Source organism: Odocoileus virginianus, chromosome 10 (genome assembly GCF_023699985.2).
Source record: "Odocoileus virginianus isolate 20LAN1187 ecotype Illinois chromosome 10, Ovbor_1.2, whole genome shotgun sequence".
Lineage (NCBI taxonomy): Eukaryota > Metazoa > Chordata > Mammalia > Artiodactyla > Cervidae > Odocoileus > Odocoileus virginianus.
In genome coordinates, this window is record NC_069683.1 from 25,252,722 (window position 1) to 25,270,950 (window position 18,229).

General features: G+C 41.1%; 1 long non-coding RNA gene across 1 annotated transcript in view; it reads left to right on the forward strand.

Moving 5' to 3' along the window:
• The first annotated feature begins 4,989 nt into the window (after positions 1 to 4,989).
• Positions 4,990 to 18,229, forward strand: part of LOC139037105 (uncharacterized) — a 50,027-nt gene continuing 36,787 nt past the window's right edge. Inside the window, exon 1 of the long non-coding RNA XR_011489922.1 lies at positions 4,990 to 5,430. This is a non-coding gene — a long non-coding RNA (uncharacterized lncRNA). The remainder of the gene's footprint in view (positions 5,431 to 18,229) is intronic.

Below are 18,229 nucleotides of genomic sequence, written 5' to 3' on the forward strand. Positions count from 1 at the left end.
TAATAAATAGCTTTTCAGAAGGAGGGTGCCCGTGTGAACAGATTATTAAATCAGAATAGGTTTTAATAGGGAGTTAGCTTATTGGAGAAAGCTCCGACACGTAGTTCCTTCAAAATGCTTAGAAGAATACATACATATGGTTATTTAAAAAAACACTTGCCGAGAAACTGCGACCCTGGGGACCCCAGCTGAGTAGGTTAGACATGGGCTCCTAAGATGTAGAAACTGGTGCCAGGATTACCGTTTTTTATGTGCTCTCTCCCCCTGGTGGCAGTAAAACCCAGTCTCACCTCTGTTCAAGAAATTTCCTTTGTCCTTTCTCTGCTGACTCCTGCTCACAGAGATAAGATACCATTTAGGAGGGATTTCAGGTACCCAGCAGACCGGTTAGCTGTAATCTATCCCATACTGTGTAACTGAATGCACAGGTCCCTCCTCACTATTTGGGAGATAAAACGCTCATCCTATTTGTGAAAACAAATCTTGACAAACACTAATACTGGATCTTTTGAAAAAGGCAGGTGACCTCAGTGACTACTTTGGTGATTTATATAACATTTCAAAGAATTATCTTATCTGGTGAAATACTTTTTCACTTGTCCACATTTTATGCATTTTGGAGGCCTAATTCAAATTCCACCTTTTTTGCTGGACAGATATTTCCAGGTTACACTGATATATTCCTTCTCTTCTCAGGCTTCCTGGATAGCTCAGCTGGTAAAGAATCAAGTTCCCCTGGAGAAGGGATAGACTACCCACTTGTTTTCTTGGGCTTTCCTGGTGGCTCAGAGGGTAAAGAATCTGCCTGCAATGCAGGAGACTTGGGTTCAATCCCTGGGTTGGGAAGATTCCCTGGAGGAGGGCATGGCAACCACTCCAGTATTCTTGCCTGGAGAATGCCCAGTGGACAGAGCCTGGCAGGCTACAGTCCATGGGATCGAAAAGAGTCAGACAGGATTGAGCACACTACATTCCTTTTCTACAGATGCATGGCATTTATCAAATTCATTACTGTTTATGGCCCTGTTATAGTGATACTGCCTAATTATTTCAGCACACACATCTTGATTGCCTAACAAAGTTGGGAAACTGTCCAGGGCAGGGAGCATATCTTAACCACTTAGATTTCTTTCAGTATTTGTCGTGTTAGGCAGATAGAAGATGTCTTATATAGTAATGATTATCCTCATTAAAATACACAGGTTTTAAAAATATCAGCTTCATGCTTTTAAATTTAATGTTTAGGAACCTCAAAGAAAAACATTCAAAATGTCTCTCATATCATATCTAGAAGTATCACAGTTTCTGACATGAAATTTCATCCGTCCCTTTAAAATGATTGTTACTGATTTTGTTATTCCATTTTTATTGATTATTTTTCATACTAATGTGTCAAGACAATATTATGTTTGGCATGTGGGAAAACTTCACTTGGTCTAACTTGTCTAAACCAGTTAAGAGATAAGAAACAGAACTGTTCTGGTGCAATCCTGTATAAACACATACACCACACCACACTAAATCACCTCAAAACAAATAACCAGCACTACTGTTTTCTCTAGCAGTGGAAACTAGAAATGTTAAAAAAAAATGATGAATAAAAATCTTTTGGAGTTTTTGAAAAAACTTTGTTATTGAGATAGCAATTTAGTGCCGTTTTCCACAGTTATTTGGGCTTCCCTGATAGCTCAAACGGTAAAGAATCTGACTGCAATGAGGGAGATCCAGGTTTGATCAGTGGGTCAGGAAGACCCCCGGAGGAGGACATGGCAACCCACTCCAGTATTCTTGCCTGGAGAATTCCATGGACATGGGAGCCTGGCGGGCTCCATGGGGTCTCAAAGAGTTGAACACAACTGAGCAACTAACATGTCACTATTAAAACATGAAAAGTGTAATTTTTAAATTTTCACCTTAAATTTTAGCTAAATCAGACTTCAGGCTCATTCTTAACCAAGGCTCACCTTCCCCAAATTCGCTGTAGTGGACTCTTTGTGTTTTAGGACTTGTATCCCTCTCATATTCACTCCCATTTTCGGTGACCAAGTGGTTGGGGAAATGAGGAGGAGGACATAGAAAACAGAAAGATATGTTCCTTCTGTTATCTAAAAAGGATCTGATACACAATTTATAAAGCTGACTGCTTGGTTTCCAGTCCACAATACTGAATATTTCCCCTGTCTTGCTGCTTGTTATTCCTCGGTCTCCTTTCCTCTGATACCTCCTCTTTTCCCTGACTACCAATCATATTCAGGTTTCGTAAGGTCTGTCAGACCTTTGTCCTCTTCTCTATCACTCACTCCATCAGCCAGTCTCAGGTTTTATTATTTTTTAATAGTACCTACCTCAGAGGCACTATTTTTTTTTTAATATCTATTTATATATTTGGTGTGCCAAGTCTTCATTTCAGAGCTCCTGATCTTTAGGTGCGGCATTCGAACTCTTCGTTGCAGCATATGGGATATAGTTCTCCAACCTGGGATCAAACCCAGGCTCCCTACATTGGGAGTGCAGTTTTAGCCATTGGACCACCAGGGAAGTCCCAGTCACTTGCTTTTAAAAACTATTTGAAGGCTCCCCAAATTTTATCTCTACTCTAAACATTTCATTAAAACTGCAGCCTCATTTATCTGGCTGCCAACTTTACATCTCCACTTGGATGTCCAAGAAGCATCCCAAACTTAAGAAGTTCAAAACCAAACTCCTGATCTTTCCCCTCAAAATCTCTTCTGTGCAGACTTTCTCCAGCTAGGTTAATAACAACCTCAGTTCTCTAGTAGCTCAGGCCAAAAATCTTGAAGTCATCCTTGACCAATATTGTTGTTGTTGTTAAGTCGCTAAATCATGTCCGACTCTTTGCGACCCCATGGACTGCAATATAGCAAGCTTGCCTATCCTTCAGTGTCTCAAAGAGTTTGCTCAAATGCATGTCCATTGAGTCCATGATGCCATCCAACTATCTCATCCTCTGGCGCTGCTTTTTCCTCTTGCCTTCAGTCTTTCCCAGCACCAGGGGCTTTTCCAATGAGTCAGCTCTTCTCATCACAAGGCCAGAGTATTGGAGCTTCAGCTTTAGCGTCAGTCCTTCCAATGAACACTCAGGGCTGATCTCCTTTAGGATGGACTGGTTTGATCTCCTTGCAGTCCAAGGGACTCTCAAGAGTCTTCTCCAGCACCACAGTTAGAAAGTACCAATTCTTCGGCGCTCAGCTTTCTTTATAGTCCAACTGTCACATCCATAAATGACTACTAAAAAAACCATAGAAAAAACATAGCTCTCACTATTACCCAATTTTTTGGGTAATCTGTTGGCTCTATTTTCAAAATATATCCAGAATATGACCATGTCCCACCGCCTCCCTTCCTGCTACTCTGGCCTGAATCATCATCACTTCTTACCTGGATTACTATGCTGTGCTCAGTCACTCAGTTGATCTTACTCTTTGTGACCCCATGGACTGTAGCCTGCTAGGCTCTTCTGTCCATGGAATTTTCCAAGCAAGAATTCTGCAGTGGGTTGCCATTTCCTTCTTTAGGGGATCTTGCTGACCCAGGAATCGAACCCTCATCTGCGTTTCCTGCATTGACTGGTGGATTCTTTACCACTGAGCCACCTTCGAAGCCCCTCCAATATATATACTAACTTTTTTGTTTATTTGTTTGTTTTCTTTTTTGTTTGTTTGTTTTATATATATACTAACATTTATAAATCTCTGTTTGGTGTCTGTCTCCTCCTTCTCCCCCAGTATAAGCTCCATGTGAACAAGATTCATTGACATACTGTCCTCAAGTGCCTAGAACAGTGTTTGGCACACAATAAGCACTCTGAATATTTGGGGGATTAAGATTGAAAAATAGATTGCTCTTTGCTATTCAGTTCTCTCATTTACGTTGCAGAATTGTCCCATAGGTTCCATTTGAGTTTTTCAGTATTTTTTCATTCCTGAAAGAAAAGAGATTTACTCAAGTCTAATATTTGCTTAAAAACAAAAGAAGGAGAGCCTCCTTGGATCTCCGTATTGTACACTGTCCTGTTGTTGAGTACATCCTCTCCAGTCGTTAAGCAGGAGAGATCTTTGGTGTCAGCTTGCATGACTGTGCTCATAATCCGACATCCTGAGTGTTTCCTTCTTGTGTCTGGTGAAATCACCCTACCAGGGTCAGCTTTCTAACCTCTCATTTGGCCCAACCATCATTCCATAGAGGCGCCGTGGCCACGTTCTGGGTCTTTCCTGCCACACCTCCCTCCTAAGTGGGGAAATACCGCCTCCCCTTCTGGCTCATGTTCGGTGTGCGTGTGCTTGCCTTGAGGCCTTCCAACCCCTGTGGCTTTTAAAGGCCTGGTAAATGCGGCCTTAAGTTGGACTTCTCCCCTGAAGTCTTGTGACAGTCTTCTTTCTGCCACTTTTCCCCCCACTTTGGTGGAGTCTCGTGGCTTGTGGGATCCCAGTTCCTCGAGCAGGGATTGAACAGTGGGCCACGGCAGTGGGAGTGCCGAGTCCTAACTGCTGGGCCAGCAGGGACTCCCTTTCTGCCACTTCTTTATTCCACTGAACTAGAGGTTGATAGTTGGATTCTGCCAAGATCTCCTCTATTTACTTACCGTACCAACATCCTGGTTTTTTTGGAAGAGAAGTTGAATGTCATCTCTGGCGTGTTTGTCTTCAGTCTAGTCTTGTTCAATACTGAGGATTTTTTTTTTTTTTTAAGTTCGGAGAATTTGGATCCTATCTACTTATTGATGCAGATTTTTTTCTGTGTTTTTAAGTTCCTTTGACCTTTTCAGTTGTAATTTGGCAGCAGCCTGTTATAAATTGGTGCCTGGAAAGCCAAAGAGTATATAATTTAATAATCGCTTGTAAGATGTGTACAAAAATTTTCCATCTCTTTTGCATTTGGCAATAAGCTTCCTAAATGATTTCATAATGTTGCTAGATTTAGAAACTGCTAGAATAGAACATCAGTGAGGCTTACATTTAAGGCTTAGAAACCTTGTGCTGACTACAGTTGTACCTGAGAGCCTTAAGCAGTACCCTCAATTTGTTACCACTTAGCTGCTTTTCTCCTGGGATATCAAGATACTGCAGATATCAAATTATTGTCACTGCGTCAGGGATGTGAGGACAAAGAATGTTGCTGACATTTCAGTAAATGAAGATTGTCACTTGCAGGACTTCCCTGGTGGTCCTGTCGTTAAGATTCTGCCTGCCACTTCAGGGGACACAGGTTTGATCTCTCGTCCAGGAAGACCCCACATGTGGGCAACTAAGCCCAGGCACCACAACTACTGAGCCAGAGTGTCCTAGAGCCTGTGCTATGCAACGAGAAGCCAGCACAGCAAGCAGCCCAAGCGCCGCAACCAGAGAGTAGCCCCCGCTCGCTGCAGCTGGAGAAAGCCCACGGAGCAACGAAGACCCAAGGCAGTCAAAAGTAAGTTAACCAATTACAAAAACTCACTTCTCATTCTGGTTATTTACTTATGGCCAAGCCACGTGGCTTGTGGCATCTTAGTTCTCCAACCAGGGGTTGAACCCTGGCCCTCAGCAGTGAAAGGGCAAGGTGTCAGCCATTGGACTGCCAGGGAATTCCCATGAATATACTAAAAATTATTGAATTGTATGCTTTAAGGATAAATTTTTACATATGTGAATTATATCTTAATAAAAAACAATACTTTGCAAGACTCATCATAAAACTTTGCAGTACATGTGCTCAATGTAAGTGATATATGTGAGAAATGACCTTAAGACAATATTTATTTATTGCAAGAGGAGAAGGGGACGGCAGAGGATGAGATGGTTGAATGGCATCACGAGCTCATAACATAGTGAGACAGTGAAGGACAGGGAAGCCTGAAGCATGCTTCAGTCCATGGGGTCACAAAGAATTGGATATGACTGAGCAACTGAGCAGCAACAAATTTATTGCCATATTTTGATCACCTTTATTTTGTTACATAACATTTGTAATATGGGGAATTCCCTAGCAGTCCAGTGGTTAGGACTTTGAGCTTCCACAGCAGGGAGCATGGCTTTAATCCTTTGTCAGGGAACTAAGAACCTGGGAGTCACAAGGTGCAGCCAAGAAAATTTTTAAAAAGATTTCTGATACGAAGAGCTTGGTAATTATTAGTGTAGCATATATCTTCAGGGATATGTCTGTGTTACTCTCAATTATATTTCCTGTCATATATTAACTTGCTCAGTGCTAGGTACTTATTATTTGAATAAATTATTGTTCAAGAGTTTGTCCAGTTGTGGGTAGTATTGAATTAGGACCTTGGTTTTATAGTTAAGACAGTGAACTTTGCGATATTATGCAGTAGCTTGGATGGGAGGGAGCTTGGGAGAGAATGGATCCATGTATATGCATGGTTGAGTCCCTTTGCTGTTCATCTGCAACTACCACAACTTTGGTAACCAGCTATACTCCAAAATAAAATAAAAAGTTTTAAAAAGACAATAAGCTTTGAAGTCACAAGACTTGCATTTAAATACTAGCTCCACCATATAACTTTGAGTTATTTACTTGATTTCTCTAGTTTCCTTGCCTACAAAACAGGAAAATAGTATCTGCCTCATAACTCTGCTACAAAGATTAAGTGAGATATCAGATAGTTAAGCGTTATTAAAGTATATGTTTATTAAACTAATTGTTTAGCATATCAGTTCAGTTCAGTTGAGTTGCTTAGTCGTGTCTGACTCTTTGCGACACCATGAATCACAGCACATTAGGCCTCCCTGTCCATCACCAACTCCCGGAGCTTACTCAAACTCATGCCTATTGAGTCGGTGATGCCATCCAGCCATCTCATCCTCTGTCATCCCCTTCTCCTCCAGCCCCCAATCCCTCCCAGCATCAGTCTTTTCCAATAAGTCAACTCTTCACATGAGGTGGCCAAAGTATTGGAGTTTCAGCTTCAGCATCAGTCCTTCCAATGAACACCCAGGACTGATCTCCTTTAGGATGGACTGGTTGGATCTCCTTGCAGTCCAAGGGACTCTCAAGAGTCTTCTCCAACACCACAGTTCAAAAGCATCAATTTTTTGGTGTTCAGCTTTCTTCACAGTTCAACTCTCACATCCATACATGACCACTGGAAAAACCATAGCCTTGACCAGACAGACCTTTGTTGGCAAAGTAATGTCTCTGCTTTTTAATATGCTATCTAGGTTGGTCATAACTTTCCTTCCAAGGAGTAAGCGTCTTTTAATTTCATTGCTGCAGTCACCATCTGCAGTGATTTTGGAGCCCCATAAAATAAAGTCTGACACTGTTTCCATTGTCTCCCCATCTATTTCCCATGAAGTGATGGGACCAGATGCCATGATCTTAGTTTTCTGAATGTTAAGCTTTAAGCCAACTTTTTCACTCTCCTCTTTCACTTTCATCAAGAGGATTTTTAGTTCTTCTTTACTCTCTGCCATAAGGGTGGTGTCATCTGCATATCTGAGGTTATTGATATTTCTCCTGGCAATCTTGATTCCAGCTTGTGCTTCTTCCAGCCCAGCGTTTCTCATGATGTACTCTGCATATAAATTAAATAAGCAGGGTGACAATATACAGCCTTGAAATACTCCTTTTCCTATTTGGAACCAGTCTGTTGTTCCATGTCCAGTTCTAACTGTTGCTTCCTGACCTGCATACAGGTTTCTCAAGAGGCAGGTCAGGTGGTCTGGTATTCCCATCTCTTTCAGAATTTTCCACAGTTTATTGTGATCCACACAGTCAAAGGCTTTGGCATAGTCAATAAAGCAGAAATAGATGTTTTTCTGGAACTCTCTTGCTTTTTCGATGATCCAGCGGATATTGGCAATTTGATCTCTGGTTCCTCTGCCTTTTCTAAAACCAGCTTGAACATCTGTAAGTTCTCGGTTCACGTATTGCTGAAGCCTGGCTTGGAGAATTTTGAGCATTACTTTACTAGCGTGTGAGATGAGTGCAATTGTGCAGTAGTTTGAGCATTCTTTCGGATTGCCTTTCTTAGGGATTGGAATGAAAACTGACCTTTTCCAGTCCTGTGGCCACTGCTGAGTTTCCCAAATTTGCTGGCATATTGAGTGCAGCACTTTCACAGCATTATCTTTCAGGATTTGAAATAGCTCAACTGGAATTCTATCACCTCCACTAGCTTTGTTCGTAGTGATGCTTCCTAAAGCCCACTTGACTTCACATTCCAAGATGTCTGGCTCTAGGTGAGTGATCACACCATTGTGATTATCTGGGTTGTGAAGATCTTTTTTGTACAGTTCTTCTGTGTATTCTTGCCACCTCTTCTTAATATCTTCTGCTTTTGTTAGGTCCATACCATTTCTGTCCTTTACTGAACCCATCTTTGCCTGAAATTTTCCCTTGATATCTCTAATTTTCTTGTAGAGATCTCTAGTCTTTCCCATTCTGTTGTTTTCCTCTGTTTTTTTTTGCATTGGTTCTTATCTCTCCTGGCTATTCTTTGGAACTCTGCATTCAAATGGGAATATCTTTCTTTTTCTCCTTTGCTTTTCACTTCTCTTCATTTCACAGCTATTTGTAAAGCCTCCTCAGACAACCATTTTGCCTTTTTGCATTTCTTTTCCATGGGGATGGCCTTGATCCCTGTCTCCTGGACAATGTCACGAACGTCCGTCCATAGTTCATCGGGCTCTCTGTCTATCAGACCTAGTCCCTTAAATCTATTTCTCACTTCCACTGTATAGTCATAAGGGATTTGATTTAGGTCATACCTGAATGGTCTATTGGTTTTCCCTACTTTCTTCAGTTTAAGTCTCAATTTGGCAATAAGAATTTCATGATCTGAGCCACAGTCAGCTCCTGGTCTTGTTTTTGCTGACTGTATAGACCTTCTCCATCTTTGCCTGCAAAGAATATAATCAATCTGATTTCAGTGTTGCTTGATTCAAATGCCCTGATTTCAGGGCATCTGATGATGCCCATGTGTAGAGTCTTCTCTTGTGTTGTTGGAAGAGGGTGTTTGCTATGACCAGTGCGTTCTCTTGGCAAAACTCTATTAACCTTTGCCCTGCTTCATTCTGTACTCCAAGGCCAAATTTGCCTGTTACTCCAGGTGTTTCTTGACTTCCTACTTTTGCATTCCAGTCCCCTATAATGAAAAGGACATCTTTTTTGGGTGTTAGTTCTAAAAGGTCTTGTAGGTCTTCATAGAACCGTTCAACTTCATTTTTTTTTTCATTTATTTTTATTAGTTGGAGGCTAATTACTTTACAATATTGTAGTGGTTTTTGCCATACATTGACATGAATCAGCCATGGATTTACATGTGTTCCCCATCCCGATCCCCCTCCCACCTCCCTCTCCACCCGATCCCTCTGGGTCTTCCCAGTGCACCAGGCCCGAGCATTTGTCTCATGCATCCAGCCTGGGCTGGTGATCTGTTTCACCCTAGATAATATACATGTTTCGATGCTGTTCTCTTGAAACATCCCACCCTCGCCTTCTCCCACAGAGTCCAAAAGTCTGTTCTATACATCTGTGTCTCTTTCTGTTTTGCATATAGGGTTATCCTGTTCAACTTCAGCTTCTTCAGCGTTAGTAGTTGGGGCATAGGCTTGGATTACTGTTATATTGAATGTTTTGCCTTGGAAACAAACAGATCATTCTATCATTTTTGAGACTGCATCCAAGTACTGCATTTCGGACTCTTTTATTGACCATGATGGATACTCCATTTGTTCTAAGTGATTCCTGCCCACAGAAGTAAATATAATGATCATCTGAGTTAAATTCACCCATTCCAGTCCATTTCAGTTCGCTGATTCCTAGAATGTCGAAATTCACTCTTGCCATCTCCTGTTTGACCACTTCCAATTTGCCTTGATTCATGGACCTAACATTCCAGGTTCCTATGCAATATTGCTCTTTACAGCATCAGACCTTGCTTCTATCACCAGTCACATCCACAACTGGGTGTTGTTTTTGCTTTGGCTCCGTCCCTTCATTCTTTCTGGAGTTATTTCTCCACTGATCTCCAGTAGCATATTGGGCACCTACCGACCTGGGGAGCTCCTCTTTCAGTATCCTATCATTTTGCCTTCTCATACTGTTCATGGGGTTCTCAAGGCAAGAATACTGAAGTGGTTTGCCATCCCCTTCTGCAGTGGACCGCATTCTGTCAGACCTCTCCACCATGACCCGACTGTCTTGGGTGGCCCCACATGGCCTGGCTTAGTTTCACTGAGTTAGACAAGGCTGTGGTCCTGGGATCAGATTGGCTAGTTTTCTGTGATTGTGATTTTAGTGTGTCTGCCCTCTGATGCCCTCTTGCAACACCTACCGTCTTGCTTGGGTTTCTCTTACCTCGGACGTGGGGTATCTCTTCACGGCTGCTCCAGCAAAGCGCAGCCGCTGCTCCTTACCTTGGACGTGGGGTGTCTCTTCACGGCCGCCCCTCCTGACCTTGAACGTGGAGTAGCTCCTCTCAGCCCTCCTGGGATACACTTAATGAATCTCATTCTTCTTTATGTTGTTTTATATTATGCGCCCAAGTCTTTTAAAGGGCCAAGGATGTATGTTCCAAGTATCCAGAACAGATAATTTGTACTTCTACTACTAGTTAATGATAAATCTTAGCTTTGAAAAAAAAAATCTTAGCTTCAGAGAAGGCAATGGCACCCCACTCCAGTACTCTTGCCTGGAAAATCCCGTGGACGGAGGAGCCTGGTAGGCTGCAGTCCATGGGGTCGCTAAGAGTCGGACACGACTGAGCAACTTTACTTTCACTTTCACGCATTGGAGAAGGAAATGGCAACCCACTCCAGTGTTCCTGCCTGGAGAATCCCAGGGACGGGGGAGCCTGGTGGGCTGCTGTCTATGGGGTCAACACAGAGTCAGACATGACTGAATCGACTTAGCAGCAGCAGCAGCATCTTCATCTTACTTTTTATTGCTGTGTATATCTCAAAAGCAGAACACCTAACACACAGTGGGTGCCTAATAAACTAGGTAATGATATGTAAATATTGTTTTCCAGTTAATCAAAAAACTTGTTTATGATGAATGGGATTTTAGTATGCCCACTAATTTAATCATCTATTTTAATAAAACAAATACACACACAGCACTTAGGGCATGGACCTTAACAGCATATATAGCTAGATAAACAACGAGTGGGATAACAGTTAGGTTGTGACTTCAGAGTTCAGAACAAGCAGTTCTAAATCCAGTGACAAAATCTTTCTTTTATTTAAGGAACTGAATACAATGTAGCTAGTATGTCACTTTCCTATAGTCTTAATATGTAATAAAAAAACTAACCATGCCAACATGTGTATTTGGAGTAATGCTTAATTTGCAGTTGAAGGAAGGTTTTGATGTTCTCGGGGCTTCCTTGGTGGCTTAGAGGGTAAAGCGATCCCCTGGAGAAGGAAATGGCAACCCACTTCAGTACTCTTGCCTGGAAAAATCCCATGGACGGAGGAGCCTGGTCGGCTACAGTCCACGGGGTCACAAAGAGTCGGACATGACTGAGTGACGACACATTTTAATGTTCTCTGATTTAAAAAGATACAAACCCTATATGCAAAACAGAAAAAGAGACACAGATGTACAGAACAGACTTTTGGACTCTGTGGGAGAAGGCGAGGGTGGGATGTTCTGAGAGAATAGCATTGAAACAAGTATACTATCAAGGGTGAAACAGATCACCAGCCCAGGTTGGATGCATGAGACAAGTGCTCAGGGCTGATGCACTGGGAAGACCCAGAGGGATGGGATGGACAGGAAGGCGGGAGGGGGAATCGGGATGGGGAACACATGTAAATCCATGGCTGACTTATGTCAATGTATGGCAAAAACCACTACAATATTGTAAAGTAATTAGCCTCCAACTAATAAAAATAAATGAAAAATAAATAAATAAATAAAAAATAAAAAGATACAAACCCCCTTTCTATTAATATTAATATTTGTAAATATTGCATGTAATGAGAAATAATGGAGCACAAAAAAGGATTAATGTACAACAAAGATAAAAGGAAAATATATTTCCTACTATTTCATGCATATAATACCTTAAAAAAACCCTAATCTAAATTAGAAAAATTATTTATATTATACATAATGTATAATTTATATTTAAAAATTGTATTACAAATTTGTCTTTGTTTTTTATTTTGGCTACATGGCATAGCATGCACGATCTTACTTCCTGGACCAGGGATCGAACCTGGGTCTACAGGAGTGAGAGCAGAGTCCTAATTACTAGACTGCTAGGGAATTCCTATTTAATTATTATTTTTTATCAAATGCAAACATTATACAAAGACTCTTCTGGACCATTGCATTTTTGCACAAAAACATCTTTTTAAAAATTTAAGCAGCTGGAAATTCCATGATAGTTAAGAGGAGTTCCATTGACCCACCCACCAGTGAAATTGGTGAAAATTATTTTTAAAAACCCAACCACCTCAAGCCTCTAGGGACAGTGCTAAGCACAAACAACAAATGAAGAAACATCTATTCAAGAAAATGTATGAAAACTGAGTAAAAAAACAAGAATCTGTGGTATTGAACCAAGACCACTCCCTCCTTCCCAACTCAGCAAGGCAGAGACTGTACTCCGCATAGCTGCAGGGCTCCCGATCCCTCCAGCTTCCAGTGGGAGGGTTTTCTAGGTGGAGCAAAGCATCAGCGTTTCTCATCCTGCCCCTAACTACCTCTTTTTTTTTTTTTAATTTTTATTTATTTGCTTTTGGCTGCGCTAAGTCTTCATTGCTGCCTGTGGGCTTTTTCTAATTGTGACAAGTGGGGGCTACTCTTCATTGTGGGGTGCAGGTTGCTCATTTCAGTGGCTTCTCTTGTCATGGAGCATGGGCCCCAGGGCTCAGTAGTTGTGGCTCACAGGCTTAGTTGCCCCGAGGAATGTGGAATCTTCCCAGATCAGGGATCGGATCCATGTCCCCTGTGTTTGCAGGCAGAATTCTTAACCCGAGGACCATCAGGGAAGTCCCTAACTACCTCTTTGGAGGCTAAGTCCTTGTTGAGTGTGGTTGAGAGGTGTGGACTCCTGCCGCCCAGTTCCCACTCGTGGGATGTAGGCTCTACCTTGAGTCTGACATTCAGACCACACTGAGATCTGAGCATCCTTGCCCTGTTTCATAAAGCAGTAGTTCCATGCCAAGAGAGGCAAGCCAAGAGGACACCACGCAGCTGCCCTCCACACCCCTACAGACACCCAGCTCCTAGAATGAGGGTGTTATTTAAAGAGCAGCTTGCTATCGTGCCCCACCCATTTTCAGATACCTGGCTCAGAGACAGTGTCTGGCAGTAGAAACAGGTCATAAAAAAAATAATTACTAAAGGAACCGACTTTATTAACAGCAGATCACGGAGAAGACCAAGCCTAAGAGTATTCACAGGGACAGTGCAGGTTGTGGTGAAAAACATTTGGAAGGAGATCCAAGATACATGCTAAACTGCAGGCTGGTGAATTTTCAGAAGAGAACCAGAAAGAAGACAGCAGGAGGGGGACTTCCCTGGCGGTTCAGTAGTTAAGGCTCCGTGCTTCCACTGCAGGAGGTGTGGGTTCAATTCCCAGTTGGGGAACTAGAATCTCATGTGCCACGGGGCACTGCCAAAAAAAAAAAAAAAAAAAAAAACCAACAAAGCAGGAGGAATCCTCCTGGAGTCAGAACAAATATCAAACTCTGACCTCAGAAACCATCCCTTCAAATGAGCTTCGACTGGAGTAATTTGAACAGCAGTTTATGCCCAGTCATAAATGAACAACAAGAGAACCATCTGCTGGAAATTAGTGAAGTATAATGCCTGGGTGTGTCCACGGAAAGACAGGAAGACGGCTCTACCAAAACCACTGTTATCTCAGCATGACTGTGGGCATACCCCAAACCGCTTCCTGAGGAGCAACCTGAGAGCTGACGGCATATTATAAGGTAAAAGACTGGGTGCTTCCCCCTAAGATCAGAGAGAAGACAAGAAGTCTGCCTTTCAACATTGTATTAGGTGTTTTAACGGAGCAACACTATAAAGGAAGGAGTAAAACTGTTTGTGAATGATATGATCTTTTATGTAGAAAATCTTAAGAAATCCATTAAAAAATTATAAGAACAAATAAGTTCTCAGGTTACAGGGCATAAACACAATACACAAAAATTTTTTTTCCAAGATATCTATTTTTTCTTGAGTGAGCTCATAGTTTCTATTCAAGGAATTTGTCCACTTTATCTATTTGTTGACATAAAGTTATTCATGATCATTTCCTTACTCTTTTTAATGTCGATAGGATGAATCTATTGTATGTTGCCTTCACTCTCATTTCCATTATTGGTAATAGCTCTCTTTGTCCTCTGATTATTCCAGCATGAGGTTCATCAATTTCATTTTTCAAATAACTCAGTTTTGGTTTCCTTGATTTATTATTTATTTTCTATTTCATAATTTCTGCTCCTTTTTCTGTTTACTTTGGGATTGATTTGCTCTTCTTTTTCTAATTTCTTAATTAGAAGGAAGGAGGTTTAGATCATCAATTTTAGAGTTTTCCTAGTTTTTTGTTTTTTTTTTTTGTTTTCCTAGTTTTAAATGCTATAAATTTTCCTGGAAGCACTGCATTAGCTACATTCAACATATTTTGATGTTATCCTTTTAATTTAGTTGAAAATATTTTCTTTTGTCACTTCTTCGACTAGGGGTTATTTACAAGTATATTATTTAGCTTATAAATGTATGGAATTTTCCAGATATTTTTCTGATATTATTTTTAACTTCTTTGTGGTCAGAGAATGAACATACCAATTGCCATTGTTTTCTATTTGTCTCATTTGTTCTTTGTACTTTCTCTGTCTCCCTTCCTTTATTGATTTGTTAGGTATATATGTATGTGTGTGTGATTGCTTTAGATTTTATTTATTTATTGCTTTAGATTTTATAATGTACATCCTTAACTTATCACAGCCTAACTTCAAATGATATTGTATCACTTCAGGTATAGTCTAAGAACTTTCCAACAGCATACTTAATTTTCCCATTCTCCCCAGCCTTTGGGCTATTGTTACCACATATTTTACTTCTATATATGTTATAAAATGCTGTAATATATTGCAGTTATTTTGTTTTTAATAATTTTCCTTTAAAAGGACTTTAAAAATGATAAAATCTCCTGTTCTTTTGCCCCGCCACGTAGCTACCACTTCCACTGTTCTTCAATCCTTTGTATGGTTCCAGATTTCTATCTTCTGCCTTTAACTTTTCCTGTAGGGATGGTTTCCTGCTGTTGAATTTTTAAGTTTTGTATGTCTAAAAAAGTTTTTACCTTTATTTTTGAAGGATGTTTTCCCTAGGTATAGGATTGTACGTTGACAGTACTTTCAGTACTTTAGAAATATTCCAGTTTTCTGACTTCACTGTTTCTGACAAAATTTTTGCTGTCGTATCAATCTTTCTCTTCTGTGTCTTTTCCTTCTGGCTGCTTTTAAGATGGTCTATATATCATTGGCTTTAAGAAATTTGATTATGATGTACTTTAATGTAAGGTTTTTACATTTTTATTTTTTTAAATACTGGGCTTGTTTTTGTTTTTTTTTGCCATGCAATGGCAACCCACTCCAGTGTTCTTGCCTGGAGAATCCCAGGGACGGGGGAGCCTGGTGGGCTGCAGTCTATGGGGTTGCACAGAGTCGGACACGACTGAAGCGACTTAGCAGCAGCAGCAGCAGCTGCATGCAGCATCTTATTTCCCAGACCAGGGATTGAACTTGCCCTCCTTAGAGTGGAAGCATGGAGTCTTAACCACTGGTCCACCAGGAAAGTCCCTTGGGCTTGTGAGTGTGTGTGCGCTAAGTCGCTTCAGTCATTCCAATCCAGGAATCAAACCCTTGTCTCTTATGTTTCCTGCCTTAGCAGGTAGGTTCTTTACCACTAGCACCACCTGGGTTTGTAATTTTTATTAAATTGTGGAAAACTTTAGCCATTATTTATTTTTTTGTTTCTCTTTCCCATTTAGGGACTCTATGCCTATATTAGGTTGCTTTCTCTCCTCTGGTATTCTACTCTGTAAATTCTAGTTGCCTAGGTCTCCCCAGCATCTGAAGTTTATCTGTTTAATTTAGTGAGACCTACAGGCTCTGGGCTCACTGTTCCCGTAGTGTCCTAAAAACTTCCCAGGTAGTAAGCTAGGATGATTAGAGGGCTCAACTTATTTTTTCCCCTTCCCTGAGAATTACTGTACTGTGTTGCCTATTGTTTAATGTTTGAAAACCATTTTCATAATTTTGTCCTTCTTTTAAGAGAGAGTTATATCTGGTCCCTGTTACTCCATTATGTCTGAAAGTGGAGGTTGCCAGTAAAGTTTTGGCCTTTATCCTAACCACAGTGAACATCACCGAAGGATTTCCAAAGGGGAGACATATAACTACTTTGTGGAGAATGAATGGAAGGAAAGCAAGATGGGAAGGGGGTGTGGAAACAGCAATTCATAGATTACTGTAGTAGTCCCGACAGCTGATGGTGGTTTGGAGCAATAAAATGACAGGGGAAGAAGAGAACTGGAGAAAGGTAACGTTTATTTAGGAAAGGACAGGATATTATTGCCTGTGTGATGTTCAAAGAATATGATTCAAGTGATGCAAGTCTTTGATCTCTGTGCTAAGGGAGTTCCATTGTGAACCTCTGAAGACCCTATAGCAGAAGAGAAGGGTGTATACCAACTGTGTTCTTGCTTCCTAATAGACCAGAGATAAGTTTAAGACAATCAGTGATGACTGTTTGCAGAGCCAGCTTTCATCTTTTCTGTGCCTTCATTGATACATCAGTGGTTGTTATGGACTCAGTCTGTTTGTCCCTCCAAATTCATGTGTGGAAGCTTTAACGCTCAACGTGGTACAATTTGGAGATGGAACCTTTGAGAGGTAATTAATGTTAAGTGAGGTTGTGAGTGAGGGGGACTCATGTTGGTTTCAGTGCCCGAGTAAAAGACCCCCACAGTGCCTCACATGGCTCTCAGTGCCATTTGAGAACACAGTGCGAAGGCAGGAAGAGAGCCCTCACGGGCAACTGACTCTGCTGGACCTCGATCTGGTAGTTCTAGCCTCCAGACTGGGGAAAAAATAAGTTTCTGTTGTTGAAGCCACACAGTCTATGGTATTTTGTGACAGCAGCCCAAGAATAACGCAGTGGTGCTCAGCCTCCAGTGAGTGACTTCTCCTCCTCCTCATTTGGATGGCAGCATGTTCATGAGCAGTGGGGGTCGTCACTAAGTCATGTCTGACTCTTCGTGACCTCATGGACTGTAGCCTGCTGGGCTCCTCTGTCCCTGGGATTTCCCAGGCAAGAATACTGGAGTGGGTTGCCACTCCGTTCTCCAGTGGATCTTCCCAACCCAGGGGTTGAACCCATGTCTCCTGCCTTGGTAAGCAGATTCTTTTACTGCTGAACCACCAGGCAAGCCCTTGTAAGCAGAATGGGCATACTTTAAAAAAAGGCAAATTTTTGCTTTAGAATGTTTCATGAATGGTGCTTTAATACACAATCTTTGATAGCTAGTTATTTGCAAACTCCTTTGGTAATGTTAATGTATTTGCATTAGTGTTGGCTATGAAAAACCTTACCTTCCTGACTTCTACTTTAGTCAAATAACATTATCTTATAATGAGCTCAATGAACAATTGGCATTAGAAAGAATTTCTGCTGATTGGCTCATTAACAGTTTTTCAGTCATTGGTAGAGTCTGCATAAACAAGGCTAGTTTAAAAAATTCATTCTGAACCCAAGTTCTTTGTTTTGTTGCTAGTGTTTTTAATTTCTGTTGCTTCACTGCTTAAAGGCAGCTACTCTCTGATGATAGCCCATTTACTTTCATAGAGTAAATGAAGTTAGATACAAGAATTAAAAGAATGGACTCTGGTCTGTTGAGAAGCACAGAGTGAGAACTCAGTGACATGTAAACGATGTGTTCTATATGAGATGTTTTATTTTAAAGATAGAAAGAGAAAACGGAATGGATTACTGACAATATAGCATTTTGAACTACTTAGAAGTCAACTTGAAAACACGTTAAACTGATTCCAAAGAAATCCTCATTTATGCAGTCACCCATCTACTTGACACATACCTATTAAGTGCCTATTGTGGAAAAGTCTCTGTGCTACTGAAGATATCAAGATGAAGACTGGATACAGATCTTAATACTTCACAACTGACTGGTGACATCAGGCATGATTCTACTAAATATTATGCTAGTGTGACAAGATGAACGAAGCGC